Source organism: Salmo salar, chromosome 25, assembly GCF_965601325.2.
Source record: "Salmo salar chromosome 25, fSalSal1, whole genome shotgun sequence".
NCBI lineage: Eukaryota > Metazoa > Chordata > Actinopteri > Salmoniformes > Salmonidae > Salmo > Salmo salar.
In genome coordinates, this window is record NC_138315.1 from 43,794,705 (window position 1) to 43,813,290 (window position 18,586).

The window sequence follows — 18,586 nt, forward strand, 5'->3', positions numbered from 1 at the left end:
CTTGCAGCTGGTCACTCATAATAATCCTGAATAGAATTCAACATGTTCAGAATTCTGATCTGCTCTACTGAGCAACATATGCCTTCACTCAGACTCAACAACAAAAATAAAACTCTCAAAAATATAGCTGTGGCTTTAGCAGTGCTTTATACTGTAAATGCATTCCACCAAACACACGTTTTACATTGCATACCACGTGTTCTACAAGACGTGGGAACAGATGACTTGGGATAGTACCAAAATATTGTAGCATCTTCACAGCAAGCAGCCAAGATGTTAAATCACCATCAGTTTGCTGCTTGGACTCTCTCTCTCTCTCTCTCTCTCTCTCTCGCACTCTCTCTCTCGCTCTCAATTAAATTACATTTAAGGGGCTTTATTAGCATGGGAAACATATGTTTACGTTGCCAAAGCAAGATAATAAACAATAGATAATAAACAAAAGTGCAATAAACAATAAAAACTGAACAGTAAACACTACACTCACAAAATTTCTAAAAGAATAAAGACATTTCAAATGTCATATGTCTATATACAGTGTTGCAACAATGTGCAAATAGTCCCCCTCCTGTTGTGTTCTGGGCAGTCGGGGTCTGGATTCAGCCTGCTGTGAAAGTCCCGTCCCTTCAGATCACACTGTGAGGAGCATAATCTCTGTCTGAGGAGGGCTGGGGCTCTGCAGAGGGTGGTGTGTGTGTGTGGGGGGGGGGGGGGGGGTTGAGTGACAGCCTCCTTCCCATTGGGTGGATCACTTAACCTTCAACATCCTGATCTTCCGGATCTGCCAAGAGGGACTGGGTTTTCCTTTTCCACACTGTAGATTAGGTTAGTTGGTTCCTGTGGTTATGCTGTAGATAGTTACTTACAGTATGTACTATGTGATACATACAGTTAACTTGATGTGTACCTTTCATCATATACAGCCGCATATAAGATGATGTAAACAACCGCAATGTGACAATCAAGCTCGATAGCCATCTATTTTTATATATAATTATGGTAAACAGTCATTTGGTGTGTGACACTTTGTTAGGGAGGGTTGTTTTGATGGCATACAACCTGACAGCTATTAAATGCTGTGGCATTACCGGCCGAATGGCATCCTCAGTACTTCCAGCCCAGCAACACCTCCAAACTCCACAGCCCCACCATGCTGCCCAGGCCCCAGCCAGCCCACAGCAAGACAGCCATCTTTACAAATACCCTCTCGCCTGCCAGCCTGCCGCTGGGTTATAGCAGTTTGCTTTTGCAGGGGAGATTACTTTTTCCTAGCATGGCTGCAGATATTTGTATTCACAATCCTCTGTCCGGGCAGATAAGCAGAGGGAGGAGTGCCCATGCAGGGGTAATTACAGACAGACAATCCACATGCTGTCTCCGTCTCTGTACCGCTAGGCCCTCTTTGTAAACATATATCTGTGCTTAGCCTCCCTAAAGAGGGCAATAATGTTCCTATTGTTTGTCTTTCTCTCAAAAACCCACACCACCCTGAGAGCAGCAGCAGTCCCTTCGCTTTTCAGTCCTAAGATGTATGAAAAGACAAGGAAAAAGTGACTGCTCATCTGTTCCACTGAACTTGCTTTAAGTGGGCACTGGGAAAACACCTCGTTTTATTGGAAGATGTGTAATAAGTCTGGAGGAAAAAGAAAACAGGATGTTCCTATTGATTTGATCCCCCCCGTGAGGTCAACAGAAGTACTGTACAATAGTCAATGTGTTCTTCCATTACTTATTGTCCAGCCTTGCTAATGTAGGCCATCCAAAAACAACACTCCTAGAGACAACCCTATTGCCTCAAGCAGAGGATGTGGGGTCAAATTCAACACTGGAAACTAAAAACAAACTTGTAGTTGCTCATAAAAGGGTGATCTTGATCTTGAAAAAAGTTAGCCTTGGTGCACAGTAAACTGTCACGACTCCCACCGAAGGTGGCTCCCCCTCCTGCTCGGGTGGCGCTCGGTGGTCGTCGTCACCGGCCTACTAGCTGCCACTGATTCCTTTTTGTTTCCCCCTTTCTGTTATTGTTTTCACCTGTCCTTAGTTGGGTTGATTAGCGGGGCTATATTAGCTAGTTGGCCCGCCTGCTCTTTGTGCGGGATTGTTTATCTGTTAGTTGCATTGTTATGCGCTGTGTTGTATTTAGCGCTAGTGCGTGGGTTGTCGCTCACTGTGTTTTGTCCCCTGTGTTTGGGGCACTTTGATTTTTGTGTGCGCTGAGTTCGCCATTTGGGGTGGCAGGTGTTTTGCTGTGTCGCACATTAAAAAGCCATCACCCGTATCGCTGCTTCCTGCGTCTGATTCCTCCTCCACTACGCCTAAGCATTACAGAATCCCGCACCACCTATGGAGTCAGCAGGAGCAGCTGCCAACCCCCTTCCCTCGATGGAGGAACACGTGCTCCATCATACATCAGTCCTCCACCGAATCGGATCCGCAATGGACCAATGGGAGAGGAGTGTTCTCCTCTCTCCACCTCCGGCTCCTCCGACGCAGCCACCTCCGCCTCCCACCGCGTCTGGCTCTGGCGCGCTTCGTCTGGCGCTCCCAAGGGAGTATGATGGAGCGGCGGCTGGGTGCCAGGGATTTCTCGAGCTGTACCTGGCCACCGTCAGACCTGCTCCCTCGGGAGAGGAGAGCGTGAGTGCCCTCGTTTCCTGCCTGACGGGCCGAGCTCTGGAGTGGGCCAATGCAGTCTGGAATGGTCCGGACTCGGCGAGGGACCACTATCCAGAGTTCACCCGCCGCTTTCGGGCCTTATTCGACCACCCTCCGGAAGGAAGAGCGGCGGGTGAGAGGCTGTTCCACCTCAGGCAGGAGACGAGGAGCGCGCAGGACTTTGCGCTGGAGTTCAGGACCTTGGCTGCTGGGGCGGGGTGGAACGACGGGCCCTGATAGACCATTACCAGTGTAGTCTCCGGGCGGACGTCCGCAGGGAGCTAGCCTGTCGGGACACCACTCTTTCTCTCGATGAGCTCATCGATATGTCTATCCGACTGGACAATCTGCTGGCTGCCCGCGGGTGTTCGGAAAGGGCCCCCCCCCTAACTCCTATGGAGTTAGGGGGGGGGCTGTGCCAAGGGGCATCGGAGGAGCTGGCTCCTCCTGCACCAGCTGTGGTCGGAGAGGACACACGGCCGACCGGTTCTGGAGGAGTCAGTCTGGGAGTTGAGAGGGCAGGCAGAACACTTCTCGGTCACCCCAGGTGAGTCAGCACCAAACTCACCCAGAACCCCCCGTTGGTCACATTTCTTATTAATTTTGTTTTCAGATTTTTCTCCCTCTTCCCAGCATAGGGCACTAGTCGATTCAGGCGCAGCTGGGAACTTTATGGATCGCGGACTCGCCATTAAGCTGGGCATTCCGCGAGTGCCGATAGATTCCCCCTTCCCCATGCACTCCCTAGATAGCCGGCCATTAGGGTCAGGGCTAGTCAGGGAGTCTATGGTTCCACTGGACATGGTAACGCAGGGGAATCTTAAGGAACGGATTAGTTTCTTTCTTATCGATTCGCCTGCGTTTCCGGTGGTGCTGGCTGATCACAATCCCCGGATTTCGGGGAAACAGGGGGTTCTCCAGGGGTGGTCCGAGGAGTGTTCAGGGAGGTGTCTATGAGTTTCCATAGGTGCCACGTCGGTGGAGAGTCCAGACCAGGTGTCCACCGTGCGCATTCCCCCTGAATACGCCGATTTGGCGATCGCTTTTTGTAAAAAGAGGGCGACCAAATTGCCACCTCATCGACAGGGGGATTGTGCGATAGATCTCCAGGTTAACGCTGCACTTCCCAGGAGTCACGTGTACCCCTTGTCACAGGAGGAGACAGTGGCTATGGAGACATATGTCACGGAATCTCTGGGACAGGGGTACATTCGGCCCTCCATCTCACCCGTCTCCTCGAGTTTCTTTTTTGTGAAGAAAAAGGAGGGAGGTCTGCGTCCGTGCATTGATTACAGAGGTCTAAATGCTATCACGGGGGGTTTAGTTACCCGCTACCTCTCATCGCTACGGCGGTGGAATCATTTCACGGAGCTAAATTCTTCATAAAACTGGATCTCAGGAGCGCGTATAACCTGGTGTGTATTAAGGATGGAGACGAGTGGAAAACCGCATTTAGTACCACATCGGGCCATTATGAGTACCTCGTCATGCCGTATGGGTTAAAGAATGCTCCAGCCGTCTTTCAATCCTTTGTAGACGAGATTCACAGGGACCTGCACGGGCAGGGCGTGATTGTTTATATCGATGATATTCTGATATATTCCGCCACCCGCGCCGCGCATGTGTCCCTGGTACGCAAGGTTCTTGGGAGACTGCTGGAGCATGACCTATACGTCAAGGCTGAGAAGTGTGTGTTCTCCAATCGAGCCGTCTCCTTCCAGGGTTATCGCATTTCCACCACGGGGGTGATGATGGAGTGTGACCGCGTTAAGGCCGTGCGTAATTGGCCGACTCCAACCACGGTGAAGGAGGTGCAGCGGTTCTTAGGGTTTGCCAATTACTACCGGAGATTTATCCGGGGTTTTGGCCAGGTAGCGGCTCCCATTACCTCACTTCTGAAGTGGGGGCTGGTGCGTTTACGGTGCTCGACTGAGGCGGACGGAGCCTTCAAGAGGTTGAAGGTGCTGTTCACCGAAGCACCCGTGTTGGCGCACCCGGACCCGTCTCTAGCATTCATAGTGGAGGTGGACGCATCTGAGGCTGGGGTGGGTGCCATGCTCTCACAGCGCTCAGGTCCGCCACTGAAACTCCGCCCCTGCGCTTTCTTTTCGAAGAAGCTCAGTTCGGCGGAGCGTAACTATGATGTGGGGGACAGGGAGTTGCTAGCAGTGGTAAAAGCCTTGAGGGTGTGGCGACACTGGCTTGAGGGGGCTAAGCACCCCTTTATCATCTGGACCGACCATCGGAATCTGGAGTATATCCGGGCAGCTAGGAGACTGAATCCGCGTCAGGCAAGGTGGGCCATGTTCTTCGCCCGGTTTAGGTTCACGATTTCCTATAGACCAGCCTCCCTGAACACGAGGGCCGACGCGCTGTCCCGTCTTTATGACACTGAGGACCGGCCCATCGATCGACTCCCATCATTCCAGCGTCTAGGCTGGTGGCACCGGCGGTATGGGAGGTGGACTCGGACATCGAGCGGGCGTTAGTATTGGAACCTGCGCCTTCATAGTGTCCCGAGGGTCGCATGTACGTGCCGCTCGGTGTCCGTGATCAATTGATTCGGTGGGCGCACACTCTACCCTCTTCGGGTCATCCTGGTGTGGCGAGGACAGTGCGGAGTCTCAGGGGGAAGTACTGGTGGCCCACCTTGGCTAAGGACGTGAGGTTATATGTCTCTACCTGTTGGGTACAGCGCTCCAAGGAGACCTAGAGAGCCGTCCAAGAATCCCTGAAGGAAGCCAGTGGACGGCAGAAGAGGAGTGCTGACCGCCACCGCAGTGAGGCACCTGTGTTCGTACCGGGGGACAGGGTCTGGCTCTCAACCCGGAACCTGCCCCTCCGCTTCCCTGCTGGAAGCTGGGGCCGCAGTGTGTGGGGCCCTTCAAAGTCCTGAGGAGGATAAACGAGGTGTGTTATCGGTTACAACTCCCTTCCTATTACCGTATTAACCCCTCGTTTCATGTGTCTCTCCGCAGGCCGGTGGTAGCTGGTCCCCTACAGGAAGGTGAGGTGCCGGAGGTCCCTCCGCCCCCTCTGGACATCAGGGGTCCCCGGCGTACAGCATACGGGCCATTCTGAACTCGAGACGCCGGGTGAGGGGCCTGCAGTACCTCGTGGACTGGGAGGGGTACGATCCGGAGGAGAGGTGCTGGGTGCCAGCGGAGGACGTTTTGGACGCATCCATGTTGAAGGACTTCCATCCCCTCCGCCCGGATCGCCCTGCGCCTCGCCCTCCGGGTCGCCCTCGAGGCGGGTGTCGGCGCGCAGGGGTACTGTCACGACTCCCACCAAAGGTGGCTCCCCCTCCTGCTCGGGTGGCGCTCGGCGGTCGTCGTCACCGGCCAACTAGCTGCCACTGATTCCTTTTTGTTTCCCCCTTTCTGTTATTGTTTGCACCTGTCCTTAGTTGGGTTGATTAGCGGGGCTATATTAGCTAGTTGGCCCGCCTGCTCTTTGTGCGGGATTGTTTATCTGTTAGTTGCATTGTTATGTGCTGTGTTGTATTTAGCGCTAGTGCGTGGGTTGTCGCTCACTGTGTTTTGTCCCCTGTGTTTGGGGCACTTTGATTTTTGTGTGCGCTGAGTTCGCTATTTGGGGTGGCAGGTGTTTTGCTGTGTCGCACATTAAAAAGCCATCACCCGTATCGCTGCTTCCTGCGTCTGATTCCTCCTCCACTACGCCTAAGCATTACATAAACAAGTTGATGTGTTATACCTAATATAACTATTAATAGTAAAAAAATATATAATAAATTGGAAGTGAAACTTGACAGTGCGTCATTTATTTTTTTCTGTACACTTCTCACTCCTTCCCTTCCAAACCTCCCTCCCTCTCCAAAAGTTATTCTGCATCTCAAGAATGGACCAATGAGTTGGAGCTATTAATATGAATCTTCCCAGAATACATCAACAAAAGCCTGGTCGACGCCAACCAATAGATCAGCATTTTCAGGTTACTCCCAAAATATGTACTGTAGAGTCTGGCACCAAAGGTACTGACACATTTTGGGCGCTTAAACATTTCCTCTGGCAGCTGCATTTTTTTGGGCCCCGCAGGCAGGTTCTGCTTTGCCAAGACTCAGCCTCCACACACCTTAATTTGGATAATGGGCTGAATTACTCAACGCTGGTGGTGTGCCAAGCTTTTCGGTAATGCAGAATATGGGCAGGTTGCCTCAAGTAGGGCTGGTTTAGGGGAATGTCAAGGGGAAGGCAGCAAACATCATTCAATATCAACAATGTGAGGGCATACCAAATTATAATCCCATAATAAAACAGGTTCAGTGGTGATTTTAGCATGTAAATCTTCGTGGGGCAAACTCCCCCCCCAAAGATTTGGAATGCATGCCAGCAAAGCCACAACACAACACTAAGCAATACATCAATTGCACTATAACGGTGTCAAACAGTGCCCACAAACTGTTAGGGTGTACATAAAGCTGTCCCAACAGCAGAGTCCCAACACCTTTCCACTGCTACACCTGGTGATCAGCGGAGCCTTGTCTGCCAGCGAAACAGTTCATTCCGCCTTATTTACTGCCTTTCAAAAAAACATAGCTGATATGGCTGATTGCTTAAACTGTGGTTACTACTGACAATTGAGATGTACAAACTATGGCATAAGGGGACAACAAGCGGATAAGAGGCAATCCGTAATTCCGATTAAGACATTAATGAGCAAGCTGGTCAAAATAACTATTTCTTCAGCACTTTTGAAATGTACAGCGACATAATTCAGAACATGGGCCAATCTTACAGTATTCCCCTTATACACCAAGTCAGAACCATAGCATAAATAAAGGGGGCATATAAGCAGACAATGAAAGCTCTTACAATATTCAATGATTACATTTCACTAAAACAGGCTATAGGCTACATGTGCACCACCAAGTCAGAACTGTAGGCTAAATTATTAGGGGAAAATTGAACTAATTATCAGGGTGTGGCACATGGGCTGCTAACAGCTTACTACACAACATACACTTAGTATTACTTTCTTAGCTACAGTATACATGTCTCCCTGTCTTATTACATAATTTATGCAGCAGCATAAATTATGTAATATGAACAAGGTCAAATCATGATGATGTCAGTGATCTTCAGGTCGTAGCTCTAGAAAGAGGCCCGAGTTCCCGACTAACAATTCCGAGTTGGATGTCCGTTCAAAACGTATTTTCCCAGTCGGAGCTCAATTTTTCCAGAGTTCCCAGCTGTCTTGAACTCAATAAAGTCTGAGATTTCCCAGTTCCGAGTTTGTAGTTGTTTTGAGCGGGCCAGAAGTAATGCTTGATTGACAGCATGGCCAATGTTGAATGTTTATAAGCTTGGGAAAGAGACCCTTAAACCCAGACTTGGACAACACACCCACTCCACTGAATAGGGGGCTAGTGATTGCTTTGCAATGCTTGCAGTTAGCCACTGATGCCTTCCAAACCACTCAATGTTGAATTTGCAATTTCCAACTTGTTGTGTAATGTTTATGTCCAATGGCTGATGAGCACTGATACGTTTTATCTATAATTTCTCTTCATTATTTCTCTTCATATGACAAGGACTGAAAAGGATTTGCCAGTAGATTGTCAACTCATGATGATGACTGCTAGCTTGCTGGCTAAGATTTTGAAAGTATGATGTTGACATGATCAGTCCAATCAAAGCTACTGTACATATAACGTGATTTTAGTCGCTTTATCTGTGGCCAATGACCTTCAGCCTTCTTGGATGGGCACTTCTAATGTAACTCCATGGCAGCACACAAGGGGCTTGAATTTCCGAGCTCTACCTGTAGATTTTGTGGTGACGTAGTGCCCCCATGACTGACAGAACACTGAGACAATCACGCCGCAACTAGAGAACATTATATATATAATATATTATATATATATACACACAGTACCTGTCTAAAGTTTGGACACACCTACTCATTCCAGGGTATTTCTTAATTTTTACTATTTTCTACATTGTTCAATAATAGTGAAGACATCACAACTATGAAATAAACATATGGAATCATGTAGTAACCAAAAAAGTGTTAAACAAATCAAAATATATTTTATACTGATTTTGATATTCTATAAATTAGCCACCATTTGCCTTGATGACAGCTTTGCACACCCTTGGCATTTTCTCAACCAGCTTCATGAGATAGTCACCTGGAATGCATTTCATAAAAGTTAGTTGGAATTTCTTTCCTTCTTAATGCGTTTGAGCCAATCAGTTGTGTTTTGGGTTGAGTCACTGACGTGGTCTTCCTGTCTGGGTTGGCGCCCCCCTTTGGGCTGTGCCGTGGCGGTGATCTTTGTGGGCTATACTCGGCCTTGTCCCGGGATGGTATGTTGGTGGTTGGAGATATTCCTCCAGTGGTGTGGAGGCTGTGCTTTGGCAAAGTGGGTGGGGTTATATCCTACCTGTTTGGCCCTGTCCGGGGGGTTCATCGGATGGGGCCACAGTGTCTCCTGACCCCTCCTGTCTCAGCCTCCAGTATTTATGCTGCAGTAGTTTATGTGTCGGGGGGCTAGGGTCAGTCTGTCACATCTGGAGTATTTATCTTGTCTTTTCCGGTGTCCTGTGTGAATTTAAATATGCTCTCTCTAATTCTCTCTCTCTTTCTCTCTTTCTTTCTTTCTTTCTTTCTCTCTCTCTCTCTCTCTCTCTCTCTCGGAGGACCTGAGCCCTAGGACCATGCCTCAGGACTACCTGGCTTGATGACTCCTTGCTGTCCCCAGTTCACCTGGCCGTGCTGCTGCTCCAGTTCCAACTGTTCTGCCCGCAGCTATGGAACCCTGACCTGTACACCGGACGTGCTACCTGGCCCAGACCTGCTGGAACCCTGACCTATTCACCGGACGTGCTACCTGTCCCAGACCTGCTATTTTCAACTCTCTAGAGACAGCAGGAGCGGTAGAGATACTCTCAAAGATCGGCTATGAAAAAGCCAACTGACACTTACTCTTGTGTTACTGACTTGTTGCACCCTCGACAACTACTATGATTATTATTATTTGACCATGCTGATCATTTATGAACATTTGAACATCTAGGCCATGTGCTGTTATAATCTCCACCCGGCACAGCCAGAAGAGGACTGGCCACCCCTCATAGCCTGGTTCCTCTCTAGGTTTCTTCCTAGGTTTTGGCCTTTCTAGGGAGTTTTTCCTAGCCACCGTGCTTCTACACCTGCATTGCTTGCTGTTTGGGGTTTTAGGCTGGGTTTCTGTACAGCACTTTGAGATATCAGCTGATGTAAGAAGGGCTATATAAATAGATTTGATTTGATTTGTGACAAGGTAGGGGTGGTATACAGAATATAGACCTATTTGGTAAAAGACCAAGTCCATATTATGGCAAGACGACACTCCATCATTACTTGAAAACATGAAGGTCAGTCAATTTCAGTGTAGTTGCAAAAATCATCAAGCGCTATGATGAAACTGGCTCTCATGAGGACCGCCACGGGAATGGAAGACCCAGAATTGACCTCTGCTGCAGAGGATAAGTTCATTAGAGATAACTGCACCTCAGATTGCAGCTCAAATAAATGCTTCACAGAGTTGAAGTAACAGACACATCTCAACATCAACTGTTCAGAGGAGACCGCGTGAATCAGGCCTTCATGGTCGAATTGCTGCAAAGAAACCACTACTAAAGGGCACCAATAAGAAGAAGAGACTTGCTTGGCTCAAGAAACACGAGCAATGGACATTAGACCAATGGAAATCTGTTCTTTGGTTTTTGGTTCCAACCCACCGTGTCTTTGTGAGACGCAGAGTAGGTGAACAGATGATCTCCACATGTGTGGCTCCCACCATAAAGCATGGAGGAGGAGGTGTTATGGTGTGGGGGTGCTTTGCTGGTGACACTCAGTGATTTATTTAGAATTCAAGGCACCCTTAACCAGCATGGCTACCACAGCATTCTGCAACGATATGCCATCCCATCTGGTTTGCGTTTAGTGGGACTATCATTTGTTTTTCAACAGGACAATGACCCAAAACACACCTCCAGGCTATGTAAGGGCTGTTTGACCAAAAAGGAGAGTGATGGAGTGCTGCATCAGATGACCTGGCTTCCAGAATCACCCGACCTCAACCCAACTGAGATGGTTTGGGATGAGTTGGACCGCAGAGTTATGGAAATGAAGCCAACAAGTGCTCAGCCTATGTGGGAACTCCTTCAAGACTGTTATAAAAGCATTACAGGTGAAGCTGGTAGAGAGAATGCCAAGAGTGTGCAAAGCTGTCATCAAGGCAAATGGTGTCTACTTGAAAGAATATAAAATCAAAAATATATTTTGATTGTTTAACACTTTTTTGTTTACCTCATGATTCCATATGTGTTATTCCATAGTTTTGATGTCTTCACTTTTATTCTACAATGTACAAAATAGTACAAATAAAGAAAAACCCTTCAATGAGTAGGTGTGTCCAAACTTTTGACTGGTACTGTGTGTATATAAATATATATATATATATTTTGCAAACAGGTTGGGCTCTGCCCTGAATGACGGGTGATAGGTTGAATAAGACAAATTGCATTGGCTTACAGTAGGTGTGTCCAAGTGATTGTTCCGACTAGTTCCAAGTCCAAGTTAGTCACTGTTATCAAAACAATAAATCATGTGGATTAAGAAGTGAGTCTTACTGTCAAGAAGTTACAGTAGGTCTTCAGATAGTAACACGAGTCAGCGATTATGTCCCTCATGACAGACGGTTCAAGTGAACTGTCACCACAATTTATTTTACGTGACCTAATGTTCACCCGAGTCATCAGGTAGGCAGATTTGGGTGGGATCACTGTAACGGGAGTTATAAAGTAAAGGGCACATCATCCTTGGCTGTGCAATCAAAGCCTAAAAAAGTGTCAGTGTTAATCAGAGCATGGCCTTAAGGACAGTGGACAAAAGAGAGCACTGTGACTCGTCGCCAAGCAAAAGGCTGGGTTCCAATCTGTCAAATCAGTTTATATGGACCAGAGCAACAGGCTACGGTCACTTCCAATGAAAGATTCATTCACAAGACATAGGAGTATAGTGATGCTTTCCCTGTAATGTTGAGAGAGAGAGAAGTAGAGAGCTAGACAAAGAGGCAGAAGAGAGACAGAGAGAGAGGAACATAAATAAATTGGTGACCACCATTTAACTATGAATCAGAATATTAGAAAAGGAGGTTGACACAGAATGAAACTGGGAAATTGATACATAATGGTGATGACAGAACATAAGGCATTGCTCCTTGAGACAATCTCTCACATAAACTAGAGGATACCTTTCAGAAGAGACTAATGATGACCTCATAATCGCAAGCATCCAATGGTTCACATTAGAGATCAAATATGCATCAGGCACATCCCAACCAGATCCAAAAAACAGATCCAAGGAATCTGGGTAAAGTGTGTTTTCTACATGGAGTATACCGTTACCACTTATACACTGAACACAAATATAAATGCAACATGCAACAATTTCAAAGATTTTACTGAGTTACAGTTCTTATAAGGAAATCAGTCAATATAAATACATTATTTAGGCCCTAATCTATGGATTTCACATGACTGGAAATACAGATATGCATCTGTTGGTCACAGATACCTTAAAAAAAAAGTAAGGGTGTGGATCAGAGAACCAGTCATCTCATTCGCATAGAGTTGATCAGGCTGTTGATTGTGGCATGTGGAATGTTGTCCCACTCCTCTGCAATGGCTGTGTGAAGTTGCTGGATTTTGGCGGGAATTGGAACTCACTGTGATACACGTCGATCCAGAGCATCCCACACATGCTCAGTGGGTGACATGTCTTGTGAGTATACAGGCCTTGGAAGAACTAGGACATTTTCAGCTTCCAGGAATTGTGTACAGATTCTTGCAAAATGGGGCTGTGCATTATCATGCTGATACAGCGGATGAATGGCACGACAATGGACCTCAGGATCTCGTCACGGTATCTCCGTGCATTAATATTGCTATCAATAAAATGCAATTGTGTTCATTGCCCGCAGCTTATGCCTGCCCATACCATAACCCCACCGCCACCATGGGGCACCCTGTTCACAATGTTGACAACAGCAAACCACTCGCCCACACGACCGGGCCATCTGCCCGGTACAGTTGAAACCGGGATTCATCTCTGAAGAGCACACTTCTCCAACGAGCTAGTAGCCATCGAAGGTGAATATTTACAAAGTCAGCATGCCAATTGCACGCTCTCTCAAAACTTGAGACATCTGTGGCATTGTGTTGTGTGACATAACTGCACCATTTAGAGTGGCCTTTTATTGTCCCAAGTACAATGTGTAATGATCATACTGTTTAATCAGCTTCTTGATATGCCACACCTGTCACACCTGTCAGGTGGATGAATTATCTTGGCAAAGGAGAAATGCTCACTAACAGGGATGTAAACAAATTTGTGCACAACATTTGGGAGAAATAAGCTTTTTGTGCATAAGGAAAATGTCTGGGATCTTTTATTTCAGCTCATGAAACATGGGACCAACACTTTACAACACTTGCTTAATTTTCTTAAAGCGTACCATGAAACCCATGCTTTCTAACTCAGTGTTGTATAGACAGTTTCTCTTCATCCTTTAGGAACATCTATAGATGCAATAACAGATACATTTTGTATCACTACTTCGCCCAATAACTTATCCCATTCGTCTGCATTGGGCCCGAGTTAGGATTCAATGGGGATTGCCTTCAGCACAACCGCTCTACAATGTCTTCGGTCTTTAGGCTCAAGGCTTTGGCAAGTAATAAATCAAACTTTCGCTACAGCTTGTCAGTTGCTGTCGGTTGTAGTCGGTTACTGAAATCACTTCACTACATCTGCCAGAGCTAATCTCCCAATCCTGGTTTATCAGGTCCAATTCAGTCTCCCACTGATTCCCTGCCTGGGAGAAATTTCCCCACTCAGATAAGGCTCTACGTTTTTTACGTTGAAAGATAACAAACAAGCGAAACAGAAAAATCCTCTATGCGTCAATGACCCTGCTCATGTGAGATGGTGGGTCTGACATTTTGCAAGTCCAGGAATCAACGAACCAAATAATCTAACCCGTTGCCAATTAGAGAGTAGGGACCTTCATAAGGTACAGTAGCTGATTGGGGTAGCTGGCTCTTTAACTGAGGCGGGGAAATGGCTGAACACATGGCAGCAGTTGATGTGGACATTAGTTAGTCATAAGTTCTGTAGGGCTGAGAGGGGGAAATCAAAGCACCATATGGCATCCCAGAAACCCCCCTGACAAGAGGCAGAGAGTTATTTGTGGCATCGCTGGCAAGGACGACCAGTGAGTCACCCAAACGAAGGGACTTAGATGACACCAGTCGATGAGTATGTAGTGTGGAAAATCAATATGCCTCATTCAAAAGGACATTGATAGGGCATATCGAAGTCCTTGGTCACCCCATCATTATGTCACCACAAGAGAGAGAGAAGGAACATGTGTTTGCATATAGGGCTTTGTATACATACCGCAGAGCACTTAAGCTTACCATAGTTACCATAGTTACCATACTAATTATGTATACACCGTACTTAATGGACCACTTTCCTTTCATAATAATATTTCATTGGAATATATAACCGGATTCTGTATCGTAGGCATTTGACGCTATTTCCTACTTCCCAGTAGGGCTTTTTGAAATGTTTTTATAATAATAATAATAATCATAATATATATACACACTACCGGTCAAAAGTTTTAGAACACCTACTAATTCAAGGGTTTTTCTTTATTTTTACTATTTTCTACATTGTAGAATAATAGTGAAGACATCACAACTATGAAATAACACATATGGAATCATGTAGTAACCAAAAAAGAGCTAAGCAAATCAAAATATATTTTATATTTGAGATTCTTCAAAGTAGTCAATACCTACTGGAGAGCTCTTCTTTGTCTACACCCATTCAGCACCATTCACACTCTCTTAAGCCTTAGCCCCACCCATCTCTTTAAGGATTCACATGTGAGGCCATGTGGTAAACACACGCTAAAATCTAAGTTTATTTGTCATATCCACTGGCTACAGAAGGTGTAAATGGTACAGTGAAGTGGTTACTTGCATAGTAGAAATATCAAAAACAGAAAGTGTCCAAATATTTGATCATTATTAGATGACGCTTACCCGACATACTTGTCTAAATTGATTGGTCATGTGAAGGAAATACTATAACCACTCCTCAGCTACATCTACTAAATGGATGGGTCACTATTGTCTAAACATGTACACATGTTCATGAAATACAATAGACGGCCGTAATCACCCCCAGACACACCTGGCTAATTTGATGGGTCCTGTAATAATCCGGCCTAAGTGGAGTCTTTTGTCTAGACATGTAGCTAGCTAGCTAAACAATGAACCGGAATAATCCCAACTCATAGTACTACCAATACAAACATTGTCATAGCTGTAGTATGAATTTGCAGGTAGCTAAAGCAAACCGACTAGTTTCAATGTTAGCTAGCTAACAATAGGCTCTCTGATTCAAATAATATTACTATAGAGATCATACACGTAACGTAACGTTAGCTAGCTAGCGAGCCAGCAAGCTAACGTTTTCTAGCTAACTAACAGTATGCTTTAACTTGCAATAAAAATGACTTTCTGCCAAAATTACAAACATATCTGAAAATGTAGCTAGACTCTTACCAGTATACATGGATGAATGCTTCAAGGCAGACTGGAACCATTTAACTCTGTTTTGGTTGTAGCTAACTTTACATCTTGCTTGGCCAGCATTGTGTTAAGTCACTCTGGTCCACATTGACCGTGGCGTGTGCAAAAAGTATCACATCACTTTTTCCTAGTGATCTGTCAATAGCACCTGCTAAATTCTGGGCATCAATGTTCTTGAGAAAAGTAGCAAAACTTTTGTAGTTCTCGATGGCTAACGTTATATCTTTCTAAAACAGTAGAAAGGACTATCAACACATACTGAGCAGTTCATGTTATAAACAGAAGTGTGCTACATGGCAGACCAATTCAAACTCATCTCCCGGAATGTCCAGCCCATCCATTATCTCACCCAATCATGGCTAGCGGGAAGGTTCCTAGCTTTTTCTGTGGCTAAACCAACTAGGCTAGTAATTTTACAATTTTATTCGATTTATGGATGGAATACAAGTTTGTTATTAAGGCACATAAAAGTTCACATGTTCCAGAAGGCGTTTCTGCCCCAAAAAATCTATTTGATACAAAATGAATGTTTACGTTCAAGTGCCATTTCGGTGAAGTAGTGACGTGCGAACATATACCTCGTTTTCTGAAACGAGTCCCAAATGTCTCCCCTCTGCCAAGTTAGTCTGACAGGGACTATATTGGTGTTTATTGGTTAAAAAGGTCTGCACTCTGCCAAGTTGGTCTGACAGGGACTATCCTGGGACTTCTACATTTTAACAGGAAGTCTTTTAGCGGCTGGCTCTGCTATGATTTAAACCCCTTTTATCACTACACAGTAAACCCTTTGATTATGTTGTAAAAAGGTGCTAAATGGACATAAATATGATATTTAGCCTGAGTTACAAAAATGAATATTTACATGAAGCTGAAACAAGTTTACAAGCCGACCTGAAGTAATCGAACGAGGCAAAAGTGCAAGTCAAATGTCTCTAAAGTAAGCCAATGTTTACTTGAGGTTGCTATGATGTTACAGAGCTGCTTTTGGACCGATATATCTGAGGATACAAGTACAAAGCAAACACTTCAGATGCACCTGAAATATAATTTATCATACAAGACAGAGAGTTTCAAGGACACAAGAGGACGCAGTCCACTATCCATGTATGAATGTTTTCCGCCTAGCAACTAAAGTCCTTCCTTGAAGACGATGTGATTATATTGTAGAATATATGGAATAGACACCCAGAGAGAGAGCTTTCGTCTCATGTCACGCTCAGACGATCAACACTTTAGATGTGCTTGAATAAATGGGAAGATCAATATGTTGTTATTTTCCAGGTTATCAACGTTCAGATGATATAAACGAGATAAAGGGAACCCTTTTATCTTGGCAGCAGTAAACTGAACTGCATTGGAACTCAGAGCTACATTCAATACTATTCCTTAGAGGGACTACCACTGCAGCAGCCAAGATCAGAGCACGTACTTGTTTTCCAATAACAACTCATATGAATTGTGAAACTGAATGGAATTTCATAATCAGTCCAATTTATACAACTTCAGCTCCAGAACACCCAAATGGAATTGTCACTGTTATTTAAAGTACTGCCAACCTTTTATTGTTCAGCCACACACACACACACACACACACACACACACACACACACTTCCAAAAGTGCCTCTACACTCCATCACAATGTGAGTCTAATTACTGTTACTGAGATCCCCACAGAGGTGATCAGCAGAATCCTATCTGACATTATAAACTGGGTGGTTGGAGACCTGAATGCTGATTGGCTGACAGCCGTGATATACCAGACCGTATACCACGGGTATGACAAAACATTTATTTTTACTGTTCTAATTTACTTCTCTAATTACGTTGGTAACCAGTTTATAATAGCAATAAGGCACCTCGGGGGTTTGTGGTACATCGCCAATATACCACGGCTAAGGGCTGCGTTGCTTCGTGCCTAAGAACAGCCCTTAGCCGTGGTATATTTGCCATATACCACACCCCCTCGTGCATTATTGCTTAAATATAGCATGCCCTTTCACTTTCTTTACCCACTACCCATACCTTTCACTAGTCTTACTCACTACCCATCCCTTTCACTATGCTTACCCTCTACACATCCCTTTCACTATCCTAACCCACTACCCATCCCTTTCACTATCCTTTCACTATCCTTACCCACTACCAGGCTAGACAATCTGGACCCTCTCTTTCTAAAATTATCCTCCGAAATTGTTGCAAACCCTATTAATAGCCTTTTCAACCTCTCTTTCATATCGTCTGAGATCCCCAAAGATTGGAAAGTTGCTGCGGTCATCCCCCTCTTCAAAGGGGAGACACTCTAGACCCAAACTGCTACAGACCTATATCTCTCCTACCCTGCCTTTCTAAGGTCTTTGAAAGCCAAGTTAACAAACAGATCACCAACCATTTAGAATCCCACCGTACCTTCTCCGCTATGCAATCTGGTTTCTGAGTTGGTCATGGGTGCACCTCAGCCACGCTCAAGGTCCTAAACGATATCATAACCGCCATCGATAATAGACAATACTGTGCAGCTGTATTCATCGACCTAGCCAAGGCTTTCGACTCTGTCAATCACCACATTCTTATCGGCAGACTCAACAGCTTTGGTTCCTCAAATGACTACTTCTCAGACAGAGTTCAGTGTGTCAAATCGGAGGGCCTGTTGTCCGGACCTCTGGCAGTCTCTATGGGGGTGCCACAGGGTTCTATCCTCGGGCAGACACTTTTTTCTCTGTATACATCAATGATACATCAACACATCTTGCTGCTGGTGATCCTCTGATCCACCTCTACGCAGACGACACCATTCTGTATACATCTGGCCCTTCTTTGGACACTGTGTTAACTAACCTCCAGACAAGCTTCAATGGCCTCCAACTGCTCTTAAATGCAAGTAAAACTAAATGCATGCTCTTCAACCGATCGCCGCCCACACCTGCCCAGCATCACTACTCTGGACAGTTCTGATTTAGAATATGTGGACAACTACAAATACCTAGGTGTCTGGTTAGACTGGTAACTCTCCTTCCAGACTCACATTAAGCATCTCCAATCCAAAATTAAATCTAGAATCAGCTTCCTATTTCGCAACAAAGCATCATTCACTCATGCTTATCTCAGCTCACTGGTCACCATAGCAGCACCCACCCGTAGCACGCGCTCCAGCAGGCATATTTTACTGGTCAACCCCAAAGCCAATTCCTCCTTCGGCCGCCTTTCCTTCCAGTTCTCTGCTGTCAATGACTGGAACGAACTGCAAAAATCA

The 18,586-nt window shown here is 45.8% G+C and overlaps 1 protein-coding gene across 2 annotated transcripts in view; it reads right to left on the reverse strand.

The window, feature by feature from the left end:
• The window catches only part of tfpia (tissue factor pathway inhibitor a), a 49,676-nt gene that overhangs the window by 16,657 nt on the left and 14,433 nt on the right, over window positions 1-18,586 (reverse strand). The window lies entirely within an intron of this gene.